The sequence below is a fragment of the Panulirus ornatus genome, chromosome 46 (assembly GCF_036320965.1).
Source record: "Panulirus ornatus isolate Po-2019 chromosome 46, ASM3632096v1, whole genome shotgun sequence".
Taxonomy (NCBI): domain Eukaryota; kingdom Metazoa; phylum Arthropoda; class Malacostraca; order Decapoda; family Palinuridae; genus Panulirus; species Panulirus ornatus.
In genome coordinates this window covers 4,754,228-4,770,385 of record NC_092269.1, presented here as the reverse complement: position 1 = coordinate 4,770,385, position 16,158 = coordinate 4,754,228, and the positions used below count along the sequence as shown (strand labels likewise).

At 49.8% G+C, this 16,158-nt stretch overlaps 1 protein-coding gene across 3 annotated transcripts in view; it reads left to right on the top strand.

Annotated features, from left to right (window-relative positions):
• Positions 1–16,158, top strand: part of LOC139763092 (uncharacterized) — a 204,360-nt gene that overhangs the window by 73,686 nt on the left and 114,516 nt on the right. The gene's annotated exons all lie outside the window — the stretch shown is intronic.

The window sequence follows — 16,158 nt, the reverse complement described above, 5'->3', positions numbered from 1 at the left end:
TCAGTAAACCAGCTGGTCCACGAAGGAAATCAGCTGGTCCACGAAGGAAATCAGCTGGTCCACGAAGGAAACCAGCTGGTCCACGAAGGAAACCAGCTGGTCCACGAAGGAAATCAGCTGGTCCACGAAGGAAATCAGCTGGTCCACGAAGGAAACCAGCTGGTCCACGAAGGAAACCAGCTGGTCCACGAAGGAAATCAGCTGGTCCACGAAGGAAACCAGCTGGTCCACGAAGGAAATCAGCTGGTCCACGAAGGAAATCAGCTGGTCCACGAAGGAAATCAGCTGTTGCTTGAAGGAAATCAGCTGGTCCAATGAAGGAAATCAGCTGCACCGTGAAGGAAGTCATTTGTAGCATGAAGAAGCCAAATTGATGTTGATGTAAAAACTCATCACAATAAGACAATCTCCAACAACCTTCACCATGAGTGTTGGTGGAGTGTTGGAGACGCGTGTGTGTGTGTGTTCCTGGTGGTGGTGGTGGAGAGAGAGAGAGGGAGTGTGTTTTGGAGACTGTGACCTGGGTTAATTGGTCATTAACTAATTAAAGATAAAAGAACGTCTTGTGGCCTCGGGTCTGACGGAGTTCATAAAGTGAGTCGGCTTGTAAATTGAATTACAAGCGACGCGGGTTGTGTTAGGCAGAGAGAAAAGGAAGACTTGCGTTGCAGCATATGGCAGTTGTAACATTATAACTTCCTCATAAGGCTAGTGTTGTGGTTACCCCCCCCCCCCCCCCCCGCCTAGTGTTGTAGAGGTCTGCGTTTCTTCTCGTATTATTTAGCATCTACAACCACAGCCTTTTTAAGGTAACTGCTACATGTGCAAGGCTGTCAGTTGCCTGCTGCAACCACAAAACCTTGTAGTTTGGTTTCTAAAACCACAAAACCTTGTAGTTTGGTTTCTACAACCACAGCCTTGTAGTTTGGTTTCTACAACCACAGCCTTGTAGTTTGGTTTCTACAACCACAACCTTGTAGTTTGGTTTCTACAACCACAGCCTTGTAGTTTGGTTTCTACAACCACAACCTTGTAGTTTGGTTTCTACAACCACAACCTTGTAGTTTGGTTTCTACAACCACAACCTTGTAGTTTGGTTTCTACAACTACAAGCTTGATGCTATAGCCTCAGCCTTGTATAAGCTACCACTGCTACAACTACAACCTTTGTAAGCTAGTTAGTACAACCACAACCTCTGATGCGAGGAGTTACAAGCACAGCTTTGGAGAGGATCACAACCACAACTTTCGAGGCGAACTCCAACAACCACAAGGTTTTTTTTTGAGGCTAACTAATGGGTATAGTTTTGGGAGGGAGTTTCAAATTACCAGATACATCGAGATAAAAGATATTTGGACGTTCCATCATAGAGGTTGTAATATCATTCAGACGTTCGTAATGCGCAGAAATGGTGGTTGTAACTGGTCCAGGATTAGCTTGTTAGCGTTTGCATATCGCATGGCTGTTGGAAAACGATTGAAAAAAAAAAAAAAGAGAAATTGAGCGGTTTTCGCTATGTTTAGCATGCTTGCTTGTTCAGGCCTTTGCAACACCTCTTCCATTCGTCGTCTACCCAAGTCCGTCGAGTGAGTCTACCTGAGGTAGATGAGGTAGAGTGCAGGTTCGACCTTTTATGGTCGCACGGAACAAATGTCATTTAGGGTTGGAGGGGGGGTTTGTTAGCCCTGTCTCGGGCCACGATCGTGCTAACCCACACCGGTTGAAAGATCTCCCAACCTGGTCCGTTCGTGGACGAAAACGGGTCGTGTGCGTTCGTGGGATGGCGGCGTTGAAAGGGAGGGTGAACCGCTTGCCCGTTGACTGCGTCGATGGTGACCGTGTGTGTGTGTGTGTGTGTGTGGAAAAGGTCGGGCGCGAAAAAGACGCGTCCCACAGATGCATTTCCTTGATTGCCTGGGCAAAGGTTTCGTCCGATTGGCCAGACAGACAGACAGACGGAGAGAGAGAGAGAGAGAGAGGAGAGAGAGAGAAGAGAGAGAGAGAGAGAGAGAGAGAGAGAGAGAGAGAGAGACAGACAGACAGACAGACAGAGGGAGGGAGGGAGAGAGAGAGAGACAGATAACAGTGTTCTTGTACCTTTCCTTTGTGGCCAAGATTTCGTAATCTTTAAATCGTTTTCTTTATCCTTCTTCGTTATTCTGTTCCTCTCCCTTTACTTAGACCCTTTATCATCTCCTATTCCACTCCTTCATCTGTTCCATTCCATTCCTTCATTCCCCTGTTCCATTCCATTCCTTCATCCCCCCCTGTTCCATTCCGCCATTCCCTGTTCATATAATCGCCTTTACCTCCGTTCCGTTTTCGTGGCATTAAAGGAAATGCCACAGCTCGATTCCCTCCCCCCAACTTAAATTGCCCAGGTACGCACCAAACTCACCCTCCACGTCCCAACATGGCTGCCCACATGACCCTATGTCATAATAGGTGGGACTGTCTTTAACGTGGGGAGATGGGGAGATGGTAACATATGCCGTGGGAGAGAAATATGAGAACCTCTTCACACTAAGCACACCCCACCCCCAAGTCCTCCTCACACTGCTCAACCCCCCACAGCCTCTCTCTCTCTCTCTCTCTCTCTCTCTCTCTCTCTCTCTCTCTCTCTCTCTCTCTCTCTCTCTCTCTCTCTCTCTCTCTCTTCTCTCTCTCCATCCTCACACTGCTCAACCTAACCTCCACTATTTTCTAGCATAGCCTTGTCTTGCTCTCTGATATTACCATATCCCCTCACCCACTTCCCCACTAACGTTATTACTGTGTTGTTTGCTTGCTCGGTTGGAGCAGCTGCCTAGCTGGCCCTTGTTGCTATGTTGACGTTGCGCTGTTGTACCTAATTGCTATGTTTTATCAGTAATTTTTTTTTTGTCCCCCCCGCGTCGACACAGAACCGTGCTGTCACCGACATTGGTAAGTGGTCTTTGTCCACTCGATAACTCGAGAACAAATACAGGTAAGTTGGATAAATTTGGTGTAGAGTTAGGTGGTCATATAACCTAGCCAGGGATTGATTTTGAAGTCAGGAGGTCAAAGGACAAATCGTAGAGGAGCGCCATTCACAATAGACCAACATCTGGGCTCAATGTAGTCTTGCTACCATTCCGTTTTCATTGTTCGATATTCTTTTTCCTTTTCGTTTTCCCCTCATCAGCTGGTGTTGTTTTGGGTCTCCTGTATTGGTCTCTTGTCTTTGCTGTTTGGTTTCTGATTTCTTTTGTTTTTTTCTCTTTATTTGGCGTTTTTCTTACCTTTTCAATAGTCTTTGTACATATTATTTCTGACCCAACGTGTGATCCTATAAGTTGCGATTGTGTCTTACGAGTGTCGTAAAAGATGCGTTGGTTAAAGACTTTTAATGACGAGGAATTGAAAGAAATGAAGTTTAGGGTTTATATTAGTTTGAATAAGTTTTTATTATATATTTGAGGATGGTACGGCCTAAGAGCACGACGGTACGATCCTTGAGCACGGCGTTGGAGCCTTTGGGAATGACGGTACGACCTTTACTTAAGGGTTACGTTCCCTTGGGTATGATGGCGTAGCCTTTGAACTGACCCTTAGAAAAAGTCTTGTCTGAGGCCAGGTCATCATACCCAAGGGCTGGAGCATGTCAATCAAGGCTTATTATCTCTTCATGTCCAAGGGTCATGCAGTAGTGCTCAAGGCTCATACCGTCGTGTTCAAGCTTGAGCTCATACCTTCGTGCTCAAGGGTCATACTGTCGTATTCAAGGCTCATAATCTCCTGTTCAAGGCTCATACCGTCGCCCTCAAGGGTCATACTATCGTGTTCAAGGCTCATAATGTGTTCAAGGCTCATACTGTCGCCCTCAAGAGTCATACTATCGTGTTCAAGGCTCATATCATCGTGTTCAAGGCTCATTCCGTCGTGCTTAAGGGTTATACTGTCGTGTTCAAGGCTCATAATCTCCTGTACCGTCGCCCTCAAGGGTCATGTCATCGTGTTCAAGGCTCGTACCGTCGTGTTCAAGGCTCATACCGTTGTGTTCAAGGCTCATACCGTCGTACTCTAGGATGGCACGATCTTCCTCAAGGAGAAGCTAAGAACGTCTTTACACCAGCCTTCTTACAGTTATCATAACTTCCACGATATATTACCACATAAATTTCCAAGCTAATGGTGTATTATGACAATGAGGAGTGTGGGGAGAGTCCTGCAGGAGTCCTCAGCCTTGAGGGGCGTGATGATGGCTTTCAGGGACGGTACACTGAACTTGTGGAGACTGTCGTGTGTGGGTGTGGCGGAGGAGGGAGTGTGTGTTTGGGTGAGGGAGTGAGGGGAGGTTCAGGAGGGTGTTGGAATGTGAGGGGAGACAGGAGGAAGGAACACGTGAGTGTGTGTGTGTGAGTGAGTGAGAGAGAGAGAGAGAGAGGGTGAAGGATGGAACAGAGGAGTGTAATGTAGTCAGGGAGTCACGTCTGGAATGTAGGATACAACAAGGAACTGTAGTTGTAATCAGGGGGTTCTGCTGTGTGTGTGTGTGTTGTGTGTGTGGTGTGTGTGTGTGTGTGTGTGTGTGTGCGTGCGCCTGCTCTGCTTGAGCAAGCGTGCTTGCAATGATCCGTCGTCACACTGTCTTATCCCCACACCCAAAAAGCCTTCAACAGAGTAACTGTAATGATACATCCTCCACCTCACCTCTCACGTCCTTCTACACATGTATCTCCGAACATCACTGTAAACATTAATCCAACTCCCAGACTGGGTCTAGACACCCGAGTTTTCCTGGCGTATGCTAATCTTTCCCCACTTCCCCAAGCGTAAAGTGTTCTCAGATACCACCCACTTGCGTACTACGCCACGCCACAGCTCCATACTTAGACGCCTTCCACCCTACTAAATCCCCCACACGCCCCCACCCCCGTTGTTGCTCCCTCGACCCACCAAATCCCCTTCGTGTCAGGATTCGATCCTGTCGCGAGGATATCGGATCCCCTGTACTAGCTAGACCACTTGCCTCGTCCACACGAACCGGACCCTCTTCGCCTCTCCCCTACACAGCCCAGGACCCATCCACTCCCCTACACCCCCTTCACATTCACATGACCTCTACCCAGTGCAATCCCCTACGATTGCCAGGCCTCCTACACACACACACACACACACACACAACACACACAACACACACACACACACACAACACCATCCCCCCCCTCAAACCAGGTCCCCTTCCACAGCCCCCACAAGAGGTTCCTCTCTGTGCACCAGGTCGACTCCACCACAGACCAGATCCGCTCCACGTACAAGGTCTCGCTCAACACACAAGGCCTCTCCCACACTTCACACGACCAGGAACCCTTGGACACAGCGGCAGCCGCCCCCTCACCCATCCAAGGGTTCCATCATAGCCATGCCTCCTTCCCCCCACTCCACTCCACTCTACAACCCATTCCCCCCCTCAAAGCCAGGGCGACGCGTGTACTTGAATGCCACGTATGTACTTGTCTTTCTATAAGTGCGGATGCTTGCCTCTTTTGGTCGACTATTTCTCATCCTCTTGACTATAATAGGACGTATGGTACTCGTTCAGGCGTGGTTATAAGAGAAGGGCATCAAGGGCATCGAACAAATGCGGAAATGTGAGAGTAAAGATTTGACGTAGACGCTGTGAGGCATCTCCACTTCCCATGGCGACAGCAAACACGTGAAAGCCTCATCCTAGAATAAGAATGTCGTTGTCTGGCGTCTTGTCTTCGGAAATGGACGCCTGCCTCCGTGCTGGGAAGGAAAAAAATATATACGAGAGATTGGGGAGAGATATGAAGGTCTTCTACTAATGGACCCCATTAACAGATGGTCGGTGAGTCAAACCATCTGATCGAGGTAATTTGTACTCAGGTCTGGGAGAGTAATGGAACCGATCGTAGGTATGTCTACCTGTCTGACTTATATCTTCCGTTGATCCTCTCATGTACTTGTATGGCTCAGTGTGGGATGTAGAGGGAGGCCTTCGTGCCACTCACAGACGTTCAGGCTCTTTCAATATCAAGACCCAAAGTAGCTCCACGGGACCACTGCACCTCGAAGGATCACGTGAGCGTCGTAGATGTGTTAGGGGATGTGATCCTAAATCGAACCACAGGTGACTCTGTTGTAATGTTTATAGCTGATATATCTACAGTATTGGATGCTTTCAAAGATCCGGAGTTCTAACACTACTTTCTCCCTGGTTCGACTTCCACTGTGTTTGGTGTTTATTGAAAGTCAGTTTGACGAGTCTTGACATACCATTCCACTTGGGATAGACCCACCAACTCATCCACCCACCGCCTCGAGTGATGACAAAGTCTCTCCAACCATCGTAAGTTTGAAGTCGAGTGACAGTGAGAGTTGAGGAGTGACTCGACCCCCCCTTTTGACGGTCTTAAGTTGGCGTAATGTACCGGCAACCTTCCGCCATCAATAGTGGTGGAGAGGGAGCCCTTCAAGTTACGCCAGGCGTTGCTGGGGTATATATGACCCACATACATCCTCCCCTGAAGTACAACATGCCCGCTGGCCTGGACACGTAGCACCGTTGCTAAGATACCACACCCGATGTGGGTGGATGCATATTATGCTGAAAATAGACTGGGCAAATACCTCACCCCACGTCCGAGACTGATGTCCGCGTCTCATTTGTTTAAAACAAACTAGCATCTAACGATGTCATTCTCATTTCTTTAGTTGTTATAAACAACCTCGACAGGATCTCAGTACATGCCTTTTTTTTTGTAGATTTTTAAAGTGAAGAGGTTGTGATTACTGTCCTGTGTGCATCATTGAGGTCCACAACCCAGGTCTCTGCGCTCCGAAAGGCCGCCCAACCAATGGTGAGGGAGACGGACGGACGTCTTAGGTTCTACGAAACATATTGAGTCGGCCGCTCTGGCGAAGCAGAAAGGGTTCGAACCGTTACGAAAGGTCTTGATTTCCATAATGCAATTCTCAAGCTCTAAACCACCTCTCAAAGTCAGGAGATTATGCAGCCCTGATGGATATGTTATTTACTGAGATTATTTCTATCATTTCACCTTACTTCTACAGGAAGGAACTCGCGGGGTAAGTCCGTGAGTATTTCTTCCTGCAGATACGATTAAGCTGTGTGTAATACTCGGGTTTCAGTGCTGGACCCTGGCTTTGGTAATATGAATACTTTGTGCTACGGAGAACCATACTACCTCGGCCCCCCCTTGCACCTTCGTGGCGCCCTAGTTCAGTTCTGAGTTCGTCGTGGCGAACATTTGGGGGGTCGTGCTGTTTGCGGATCTGCACTGTGGGTTGAGTGGCGAACTTCAGGTGTTTGAAGATTCCCTCTTCCCTAGTGGTTGGAGAACCTCGCTCTGCTAAGAAGGTCCGGGACTCGACCACGGGTTCCTGTAGGTAGGGGAGGTTTATCACACACACACACACCAACACCACACACCCCCCACACTTCAGCCAAGTATGAATGAATGCCGTTCTCAAGTCGGGACGACCTGGCCTTATGTGGCAGTGGCCTTACCCGACGAAGGACGGGATGGTTTGGTGGGTGTGTGAGGCGTGCTTACGACGCTTCAATAAGAGCCAGGGTGAGGGAGGTAAGCGGCGAGCTCTTTCAACCTTACCTTACAAGATAGATCACTAGCCAAGGTGTTTTTGTGTGTATTTGTTGACAAGTCTTTACTGTATGTTGTGTGTCAAGATAGATCACTAGCTAAGGGGTTTTTGTGTGTATTTGTTGACGAGTCTTACTGTATGTGTGTCAAGATAGATCACTAGCTCAAGGTGTTTTTGTGTGTATTTGTTGACAAGTCTTTACTGTGTGTATGTGTGTCAAGATAGATCACTAGCTAAGGTGTTTTTTGTGTGTATTTGTTGACGAGTCTTCACTGTGTGTATGTGTGTGTGTCTTGGTGTGTATTATATGTGCAGGTATGTTTGGATGTAGATGTCCTTGTTGTTTTTTTTACTCCTGTTTGTTTTTAATGTACTTTGTGATCATCTGTATATGTGTACAAGTAAGGAGTACTTCTCTTCTGAACCACTCAGTCTCGCTGGCTTTATCCTCTGCCACACAGTGAGATCGTGAGACTCAAAATGAAAGGTTATGCAAAACTCGAGACTTATCAAGAAGTTGTATGAAAGAATAAACATCAAAAGACAGTGCCTTCCACGTGTGGAAAATTACCACACACACACACACACACACACACACACACACACACACACACACACACACACCACACACACCACACACACACACACTTCGACAGGACATATGGCAAGACCCGTATATAATCTCTGGTATATTTTGACAGCCGACGTCTTAGTTCACACACACACCACACACACACACACACACACACACACACACACTGCATACCCGACCTACATAAGTACTCTACCACAGTCCTGCTACAGCACACATCCAAGTGTGATGAATTTAATGCATAAGATTTTGATATGAATTTGATTTCAAAATGATATCACGACTTTGGCTGAAGATATTTTGACTAGGTTTGAATTTGAAGTGTTCTTTCGTAAGTTTATAAGTGTGTAAGTAATGGCCTTAATACACGTTTTTTTTTTTTTTCATTCATTTTCTAAAATTTGTGATGCGTTGTGACGAAAAGATAATGGGATTCGGAGGATCCATTTTGAGAAAATGAGTTCTCGATTCTCATAATGAGTATAGTGAGCTCCCGATTCTCATAATGAGTATAGTATATACAAAAAAAGAAAATGGGAAGACCTTGATGTTCATGTGTAATAGAAAACGTTACAAGGGGTAAACACTGACAACTCTTAGATGAAATTTAGACAAATGGCTTAAAGAAAAAAAAGAGAAACACGAAACATGTTCCACATGGGTTCAAGGTAGACAATTATGCAGTGTGCGGGGCGGAACAGTGGCGCCGAACAAGGGGGGGAGGGAGGGAACTATAGCGGTGAGCGCTACGTGGTGCTGACGTGGCACATGGCAGAATTTACATCGTCTTTGTACGAGGGAGGTAGGTCTCTCTCTCTCTCTCCTCTCTCTCTCTCTCTCTCTCTCTCTCTCTCTCTCTCTCTACACACACACACGCACGCACACACACCCGTCTGTCATTCCTTTAATCTGCCACGCCCATAACCCCGCCTTACCTCTAGCCACGCCCATCCCGTTGCCACACCCCGCCCACGGGCGTCACGCCCTCTTACGCACGGCTTCTGTACGCCGATAACGGTCGCCATCTGTCCTACGCTTACGCACTATTCTCCCCTCAGCACTAAATCTCCCCTCAGTATTAATCTCCCCTCAGTATTAATCTCCCCTCAGCACTAATCTCCCCTCAGTATTAATCCCCCCTCAGCACTATTCTCCCCTCAACACTTATTCTCCCCTCAGCACTAATCTCCCCTCAGCACTAATCTCCCCTCAGTATTAATCTCCCCTCAGTATTAATCTCCCCTTACTTCCACAGCAGACACCTCAGTCGTCAAAGACCGCTCCACATTATCATCTGTTCCTCCCTCCCTCCACTTCTCCATCACGTTACTCCACTTTCCTCCCTCCACTCCACAGCCCTTGCTTCCACTCCCACTCCACCCTTGGGTCCTACAGCCCCCCCCCCCCACCCCACCCACGGCAGTAAAACACACACACCACACACACCAGACTCTCTCTCTCTCTCTCTCTCTCTCTCTCTCTTCTCTCTCTCTCTCTCTCCTCTCCTCCTCTCTCTCCTCTCCTCTCTCTCTCTCACTCTCTCTCTCCAGGCAGAACTCAGGCCTACATCTCCTCCTCCTCCTCCTCCTCCTCCTCCTCCTCCTCCTCCTCCTCTTCTTCCTCCTGCTCCTCTTCTTCTTCCTCCTCCTCCTCCTCTTCTTCTTCCTCCTCCTCCTGCTCCTCCTCCTCCTCCTCCTCCTCTTCTTCTTCCTCCTCCTCCTCTTCTTCTTCCTCCTCCTCCTGCTCCTCCTTCCTCCTCCTCCCTCCTCCCCTCCTCCCCCCTCCTCCTCCTCCTCCTCCTCCTCCTCCTCCAGGTCTTCCTTCCTCCCTTCTACCGGCCAGAACCCTCTGAGCCATGCGGTTCACTCCGTGCCTCCAAGATCATAATCTGTCCCTCAGCGACGCATCCCTGATGCCACAAACGGCTGACGGAGGCTCCCCCGGGAGCTGGTCGACGCGTTAGGAGCTGTTGTTGGGGCTGGTCGTGTGTTGGTGCTGGTCGTGTGTTAGTGCTGGTCGTGTGGTGGAGCTGGTCGTGTGTTGGGGCTGGTCGTGTGTTGGTGCTGGTCGTGTGGTGGAGCTGGTCGTGTGTTAGGGCTGGTCGTGTGGTGGTGCTGGTCGTGTGTTGGTGCTGGTCGTGTGTTGGTGCTGGTCGTGTGGTGGTGCTGGTCGTGTGGTGGTGCTGGTCGTGTGGTGGTGCTGGTCGTGTGGTGGTGCTGGTCGTGTGGTGGAGCTGGTCGTGTGGTGGTGCTGGTCGTGTGGTGGTGCTGTTCGTGTGGTGGTGCTGGTCGTGTGGTGGTGCTGGTCGTGTGGTGGTGCTGGTCGTGTGGTGGAGCTGGTCGTGTGGTAGTGCTGGTCGTGTGGTGGTGCTGGTCGTGTGTTGGGGCTGGTCGTGTGGTGGAGCTGGTCGTGTGGTAGTGCTGGTCGTGTGGTGGAGCTGGTCGTGTGGTAGTGCTGGTCGTGTGGTGTTGCTGGTCGTGTGGTAGTGCTGGTCGTGTGGTGGTGCTGGTCGTGTGGTGGTGCTGGTCGTGTGGTGGGGCTGGTCGTGTGGTAGTGCTGGTCGTGTGGTGGGGCTGGTCGTGTGGTAGTGCTGGTCGTGTGGTGGTGCTGGTCGTGTGGTGGTGCTGGTCGTGTGGTGGAGCTGGTCGTGTGTTGGAGCTGGTCGTGTGGTAGTGCTGGTCGTGTGGTGGAGCTGGTCGTGTGGTAGTGCTGGTCGTGTGGTATGCTGGTCGTGTGGTAGTGCTGGTCGTGTGGTGGTGCTGGTCGTGTGGTAGTGCTGGTCGTGTGGTGGTGCTGGTCGTGTGGTGGAGCTGGTCGTGTGGTAGTGCTGGTCGTGTGGTGGAGCTGGTCGTGTGGTAGTGCTGGTCGTGTGGTGGTGCTGGTCGTGTGGTAGTGCTGGTCGTGTGGTGGGGCTGGTCGTGTGGTAGTGCTGGTCGTGTGGTGGGGCTGGTCGTGTGGTGGGGCTGGTCGTGTGGTGGTGCTGGTCGTGTGGTGGTGCTGGTCGTGTGGTGGAGCTGGTCGTGTGGTGGAGCTGGTCGTGGGGTGGAGCTGGTCGTGTGGTGGTGCTGGTCGTGTGGTGGAGCTGGGAGTGTGCGTGTTCTGGTCGTGTGTGGTGCTGGTCGTGTGTTGGGGCTGGTCGTGTGTTGGGGCTGGTCGTGTGGTGGAGCTGGTCGTGTGGTGGTGCTGGTCGTGTGGTGGTGCTGGTCGTGTGGTGGAGCTGGTCGTGTGTTGGAGCTGGTCGTGTGGTGGAGCTGGTCGTGTGGTGGTGCTGGTCGTGTGGTGGAGCTGGTCGTGTGGTAGTGCTGGTCGTGTGGTGGTGCTGGTCGTGTGGTGGTGCTGGTCGTGTGGTGGTGCTGGTCGTGTGGTGGAGCTGGTCGTGTGGTGGTGCTGGTCGTGTGGTGGAGCTGGTCGTGTGGTGGTGCTGGTCGTGTGGTGGAGCTGGTCGTGTGTTGGTGCTGGTCGTGTGGTAGTGCTGGTCGTGTGGTGGTGCTGGTCGTGTGGTAGTGCTGGTCGTGTGGTGGTGCTGGTCGTGTGGTAGTGCTGGTCGTGTGGTGGAGCTGGTCGTGTGGTAGTGCTGGTCGTGTGGTGGTGCTGGTCGTGTGGTGGAGCTGGTCGTGTGGTGGTGCTGGTCGTGTGGTAGTGCTGGTCGTGTGGTGGAGCTGGTCGTGTGGTAGTGCTGGTCGTGTGGTGGAGCTGGTCGTGTGGTGGGGCTGGTCGTGTGGTGGTGCTGGTCGTGTGGTGGAGCTGGTCGTGTGTTGGGGCTGGTCGTGTGGTAGTGCTGGTCGTGTGGTGGTGCTGGTCGTGTGGTGGAGCTGGTCGTGTGGTGGTGCTGGTCGTGTGGTAGTGCTGGTCGTGTGGTGGAGCTGGTCGTGTGGTGGAGCTGGTCGTGTGGTAGTGCTGGTCGTGTGGTGGTGGAAGTCTTACTGGTGATTGTGGTTTCCGAAGTCGAATCCACTTCTCCCCATCGCCGCTTGAAGCGTCTGATTACGCTGATTGGATATGGACTCAACTCCTGACCGAGACACAGATTCGGGTCATGCAATCGCCAAGTCTCACCTTCCAAGGGGGGAGCGTCAGGATGTCTGGGAATGAGACGCCAGATGATAAGGAACCTTCATAGGATTACGTTGATTGGATGAAGGTTCATGAATGGCATCAGATAAATGACAAGTCTCATTCACGAGGCAGACTAAACCATTATGTGGTTCCATTATATAGATAAAATGGGACTGTGTTTACGTGAAGAGAGAGAGAGAGAGAGAGAGAGAGAGAGAGAGAGAGAGAGAGAGAGAGAGAGAGAGAGTGTGTTTGGGGCAGTGTAAGTAGCCCTAATACAGAGTGGTGAGTAGACGTAAATGATAAAGAAGCCAAATAGCCATTCCTGCTTAGCTGACACACTAGGGTGCGCTACACACACACACACACACACACACACACACACACACAAAACAAACAGCCAAACATTTGACAGAAATGACCTTAATTTCCTAGGAGACCAATTGATCGTTCAATTCAGAAGCTTTTGATAGTAGGTAATTCATACTTTACGTTAACTACGAACTAGGTTGTTTGAATCAGGTACAAAATTAGGTCATTCTGCATATATAAGCTGTTTTATAAGTAATTCAAACTGAGTTCCAGGGATTACATGTGGTGAAAAGGTAATTAGATTTGTAATTAGGTTACTTTTTTATCACTGAAATGTAATCATGGAGGTTCCTGGGTGGGAATATGTCATGTTCAGTGTGAGAAAAAGTATTCCACTAGTTAATTGAAAGCCGAAGATGTGTGGGAACGTGGGACCATACGAGTGGGAGGGAAGAGGATGTTAGGGATTTAGGGATTACAGCTGAGAGTCTGAGGGAGGGGAGGTGAAGATCTGGGGATTACTGCCCAGGGAGGGGATGGTTTGGAGGAGATGGGTAAGGGGATGTGTTTGGAGGAGGTGGGTAAGGGGATGTGTTTGGAGGAGAAGGGACGTGTGGGGAGAGGGTGTATGTCTGGTGTAGGGAGGGAAGGGTGTTTGGAGGAGTAGAGGTAAGAAGTGGAGGGTTTGTAGGTGGAGGGGTGGGTTTGTTTTGGAGGGAGTAGGTGGGTTTGAAGGAGGAGGAGGAGAAGGAGGATTTTTAGGATGGAAGATTGACGTGTGGTTCTTGGAGGCAGACGTTCAGGAGAAATAGTGAGGAAAGAAATGAGGGTGTAGTGGTGGCAGGACATGAGAATGGTGGTAATGTTGGCAGGACCTGAGAACGTGTTGGTGGTGGTTGGCAGGACATGAGGGAGTGGTGGTAATGGTGGCAGGACATGAGGGTGAGGCCAGCCGGTGTGGGCAGGAAACACCCCGTCAAGCTGTCTTATTGGGTTTTAATGGATCAGCCTCGGGTTTTTATGTTGTCAGGTGCCAGCTGGACCACACCCTACCCGCCCCGCTGTCCCTCACTGCCAACAGACTAGGCAATAACGGTGGCACTGCCAACAGTGGCGTTACCAACAACAGGCGACAAACAGAGGGTGGCATAGGCATTTCCAGCAGGTGGACGATGGCCATGGTGGCACAGTTTTATTTCCAACACAGGAAAACTATACTGTTGACAGAAGCATTTCCAACAGTGGACACACCAACAGTGGTGGCAGAAATACAGCCAGAAGTGGTCCTCTGTAGCATTGGTGGAAATAGAATCAATGGTAAACAGAAATTTAAGCGATTTTATGAGCGTATAAAGTGATTTCCCTTTTCCGTGACAGCGCTTGACGGGGTTCTGCCTCTAGAACAGAATAATACAGCACGCCCCTACATAGGCATTAAGAACAGGAGGAGGGAGAACACAGCTGCATCAAACACAGCACCCGACAACAAATGGAACAGCATCGCTCTTACTCGACCACAGTTGTTGCACAGACGCTGATGTGCCTCAGGGAGACACAGCAGTAGTATATACATTCTTCTTCACCCCAGTACATATTTTTTTCTATATACTTCTTACGTATGACGTATGGTATGGGGTCAGCCATAATGACGTTTCAGCTCTTCGTAGTCATCAAACCCAACGGTGTTCCAGTGTTGTAGATGGATAGATAAATAGATAGACCCTCCCTCATCGGGTAAGAGCCCGATCTAGACATATAGAATATCGTCTGTCTCATTACTTAAACTTTTTTTTTTCTTTCATTTTCAAACTGGTATTGTGGTGGTCCAGTACTGACTTCCCCCTCACAGTGAGGTGGCAGTCCACCTCATGAAGGAATGTTGGTGATTGGCCTTAATTGACTAATTGCACTGGAAGGTTAATTACCGAACGTCGGATCGTTTTCAGTCTGGGGGAGCAGAAGCAGCGAGCGGGTGGGTTTGGAGATGGGTTTTGGAGGTGTTGGGTTTTAGAGGGGGTTATTTTTTTTTATGGTGGGTTTGGAGGGAGTGTATTGAACGAGGATGAACATGCGGGGTTTGAGGAGAGTATTTTGGAGGGTGCTTGGAGCTGGGCTTGAGGAGGGAGTATTTTGGAGGTGGGGTTTTTAAGGAAGGAGAATTTTGAAAGGTGTTTTGATGAGGAAATATATTGATGTTTTTTGCAGGTGTTTTGGAGGGGATTTAGAGGCATAATTTTGGAGGGAGTATCTTGGAGGCTGAGGAGGCAGTCACGGTGACCACCACAAACGGGAGAGAGAGGAAGGAGGTATGAGTGAGTGCGAGTAAAGGGGAGGCTTCTAGGACACACACACACTCTCTCTCTCTCTCTCTCTCTCTCTCTCTCTCTCTCTCTCTCTCTCTCTCTCTCTCTCTCTCTCTCTCTCTCTCTCTCTCTCTCTCTCTCATCCTGGATCTCATTTCCTATTTCACTCACGAAGTGGATCGGAATGCACGGCAAACCCCCTTCTCAATTCTTTGGCACACATCAATCTTTTCTCTTCGTCCATTCGTCCCTCAATGTGACCAGAGGCTCTCCAGGTCCACTATCTGACCAGAGGTTCTCCAGGTCCACAATGTGACCAGAGGTTCTCCAGGTCCACAATGTGACCAGAGGCTCTCCAGGTCCACTATCTGACCAGAGGCTCTCCAGGTCCACAATGTGACCAGAAGCTCTCCAGGTCCACAATGTGACCAGAGGTTCTCCAGGTCCACAATGTGACCAGAGGCTCTCCAGGTCCACAATGTGACCAGAAGCTCTCCAGGTCCACAATGTGACCAGAGGCTCTCCAGGTCCACAATGTGACCAGAGGTTCTCCAGGTCCACTATCTGACCAGAGGCTCTCCAGGTCCACAATGTGACCAGAAGCTCTCCAGGTCCACAATGTGACCAGAGGTTCTCCAGGTCCCTCAATGTGACGAGAAGCTATCCAGGTCCGCATAGAAGCTCTTGGTTCAATCTTCTTCACTTTTGCCAACTAATTCCACTCGTCAAGTGAGATTGACGTCTCCCACTTCACACTGCGGGTCCTCACAGACAAATCCCCTTTCACTCCCGCCCGATTAAAAAGTCGTTTATCAAGGCATTTCCCATCTTGATGATCTCCAGACCTCGACAGTTTTTAGTCATTGAATTTCTTATCCATCTGTTTCGTGGCCTCGTTTCTCACCCTTAGCCATCCAATTAGTTATAAGCCTTACGGTCTGTAGGGTCGTAGCATCTTCAGAGATTTTCATGCATGTGTCTTTCTGAGGATGTCTTCACAACACATGTTATTGTCTTCATTTCTTCCCTTGAACTAATATAGCCTCGCGACCGCCGAAGTCTTTCCCAAAACTAAGGATCTTGTTCTAACTTGTAAATGCTTTCAACATCTTCCTTCAAGCATCACCAAAGCGACTTGCTGTTCCGACCAACTACTACCAATTCCCCAGAGAGATCAGATTCTATGAAAGGATCTTAATGCTGCCAAGGGCCTTTCTAAAGCCTCCTGAAGCCCAAGGTTGTGCTGCTTCCAGTAGCAGGGGAATGTGGGCTTCTCTGAA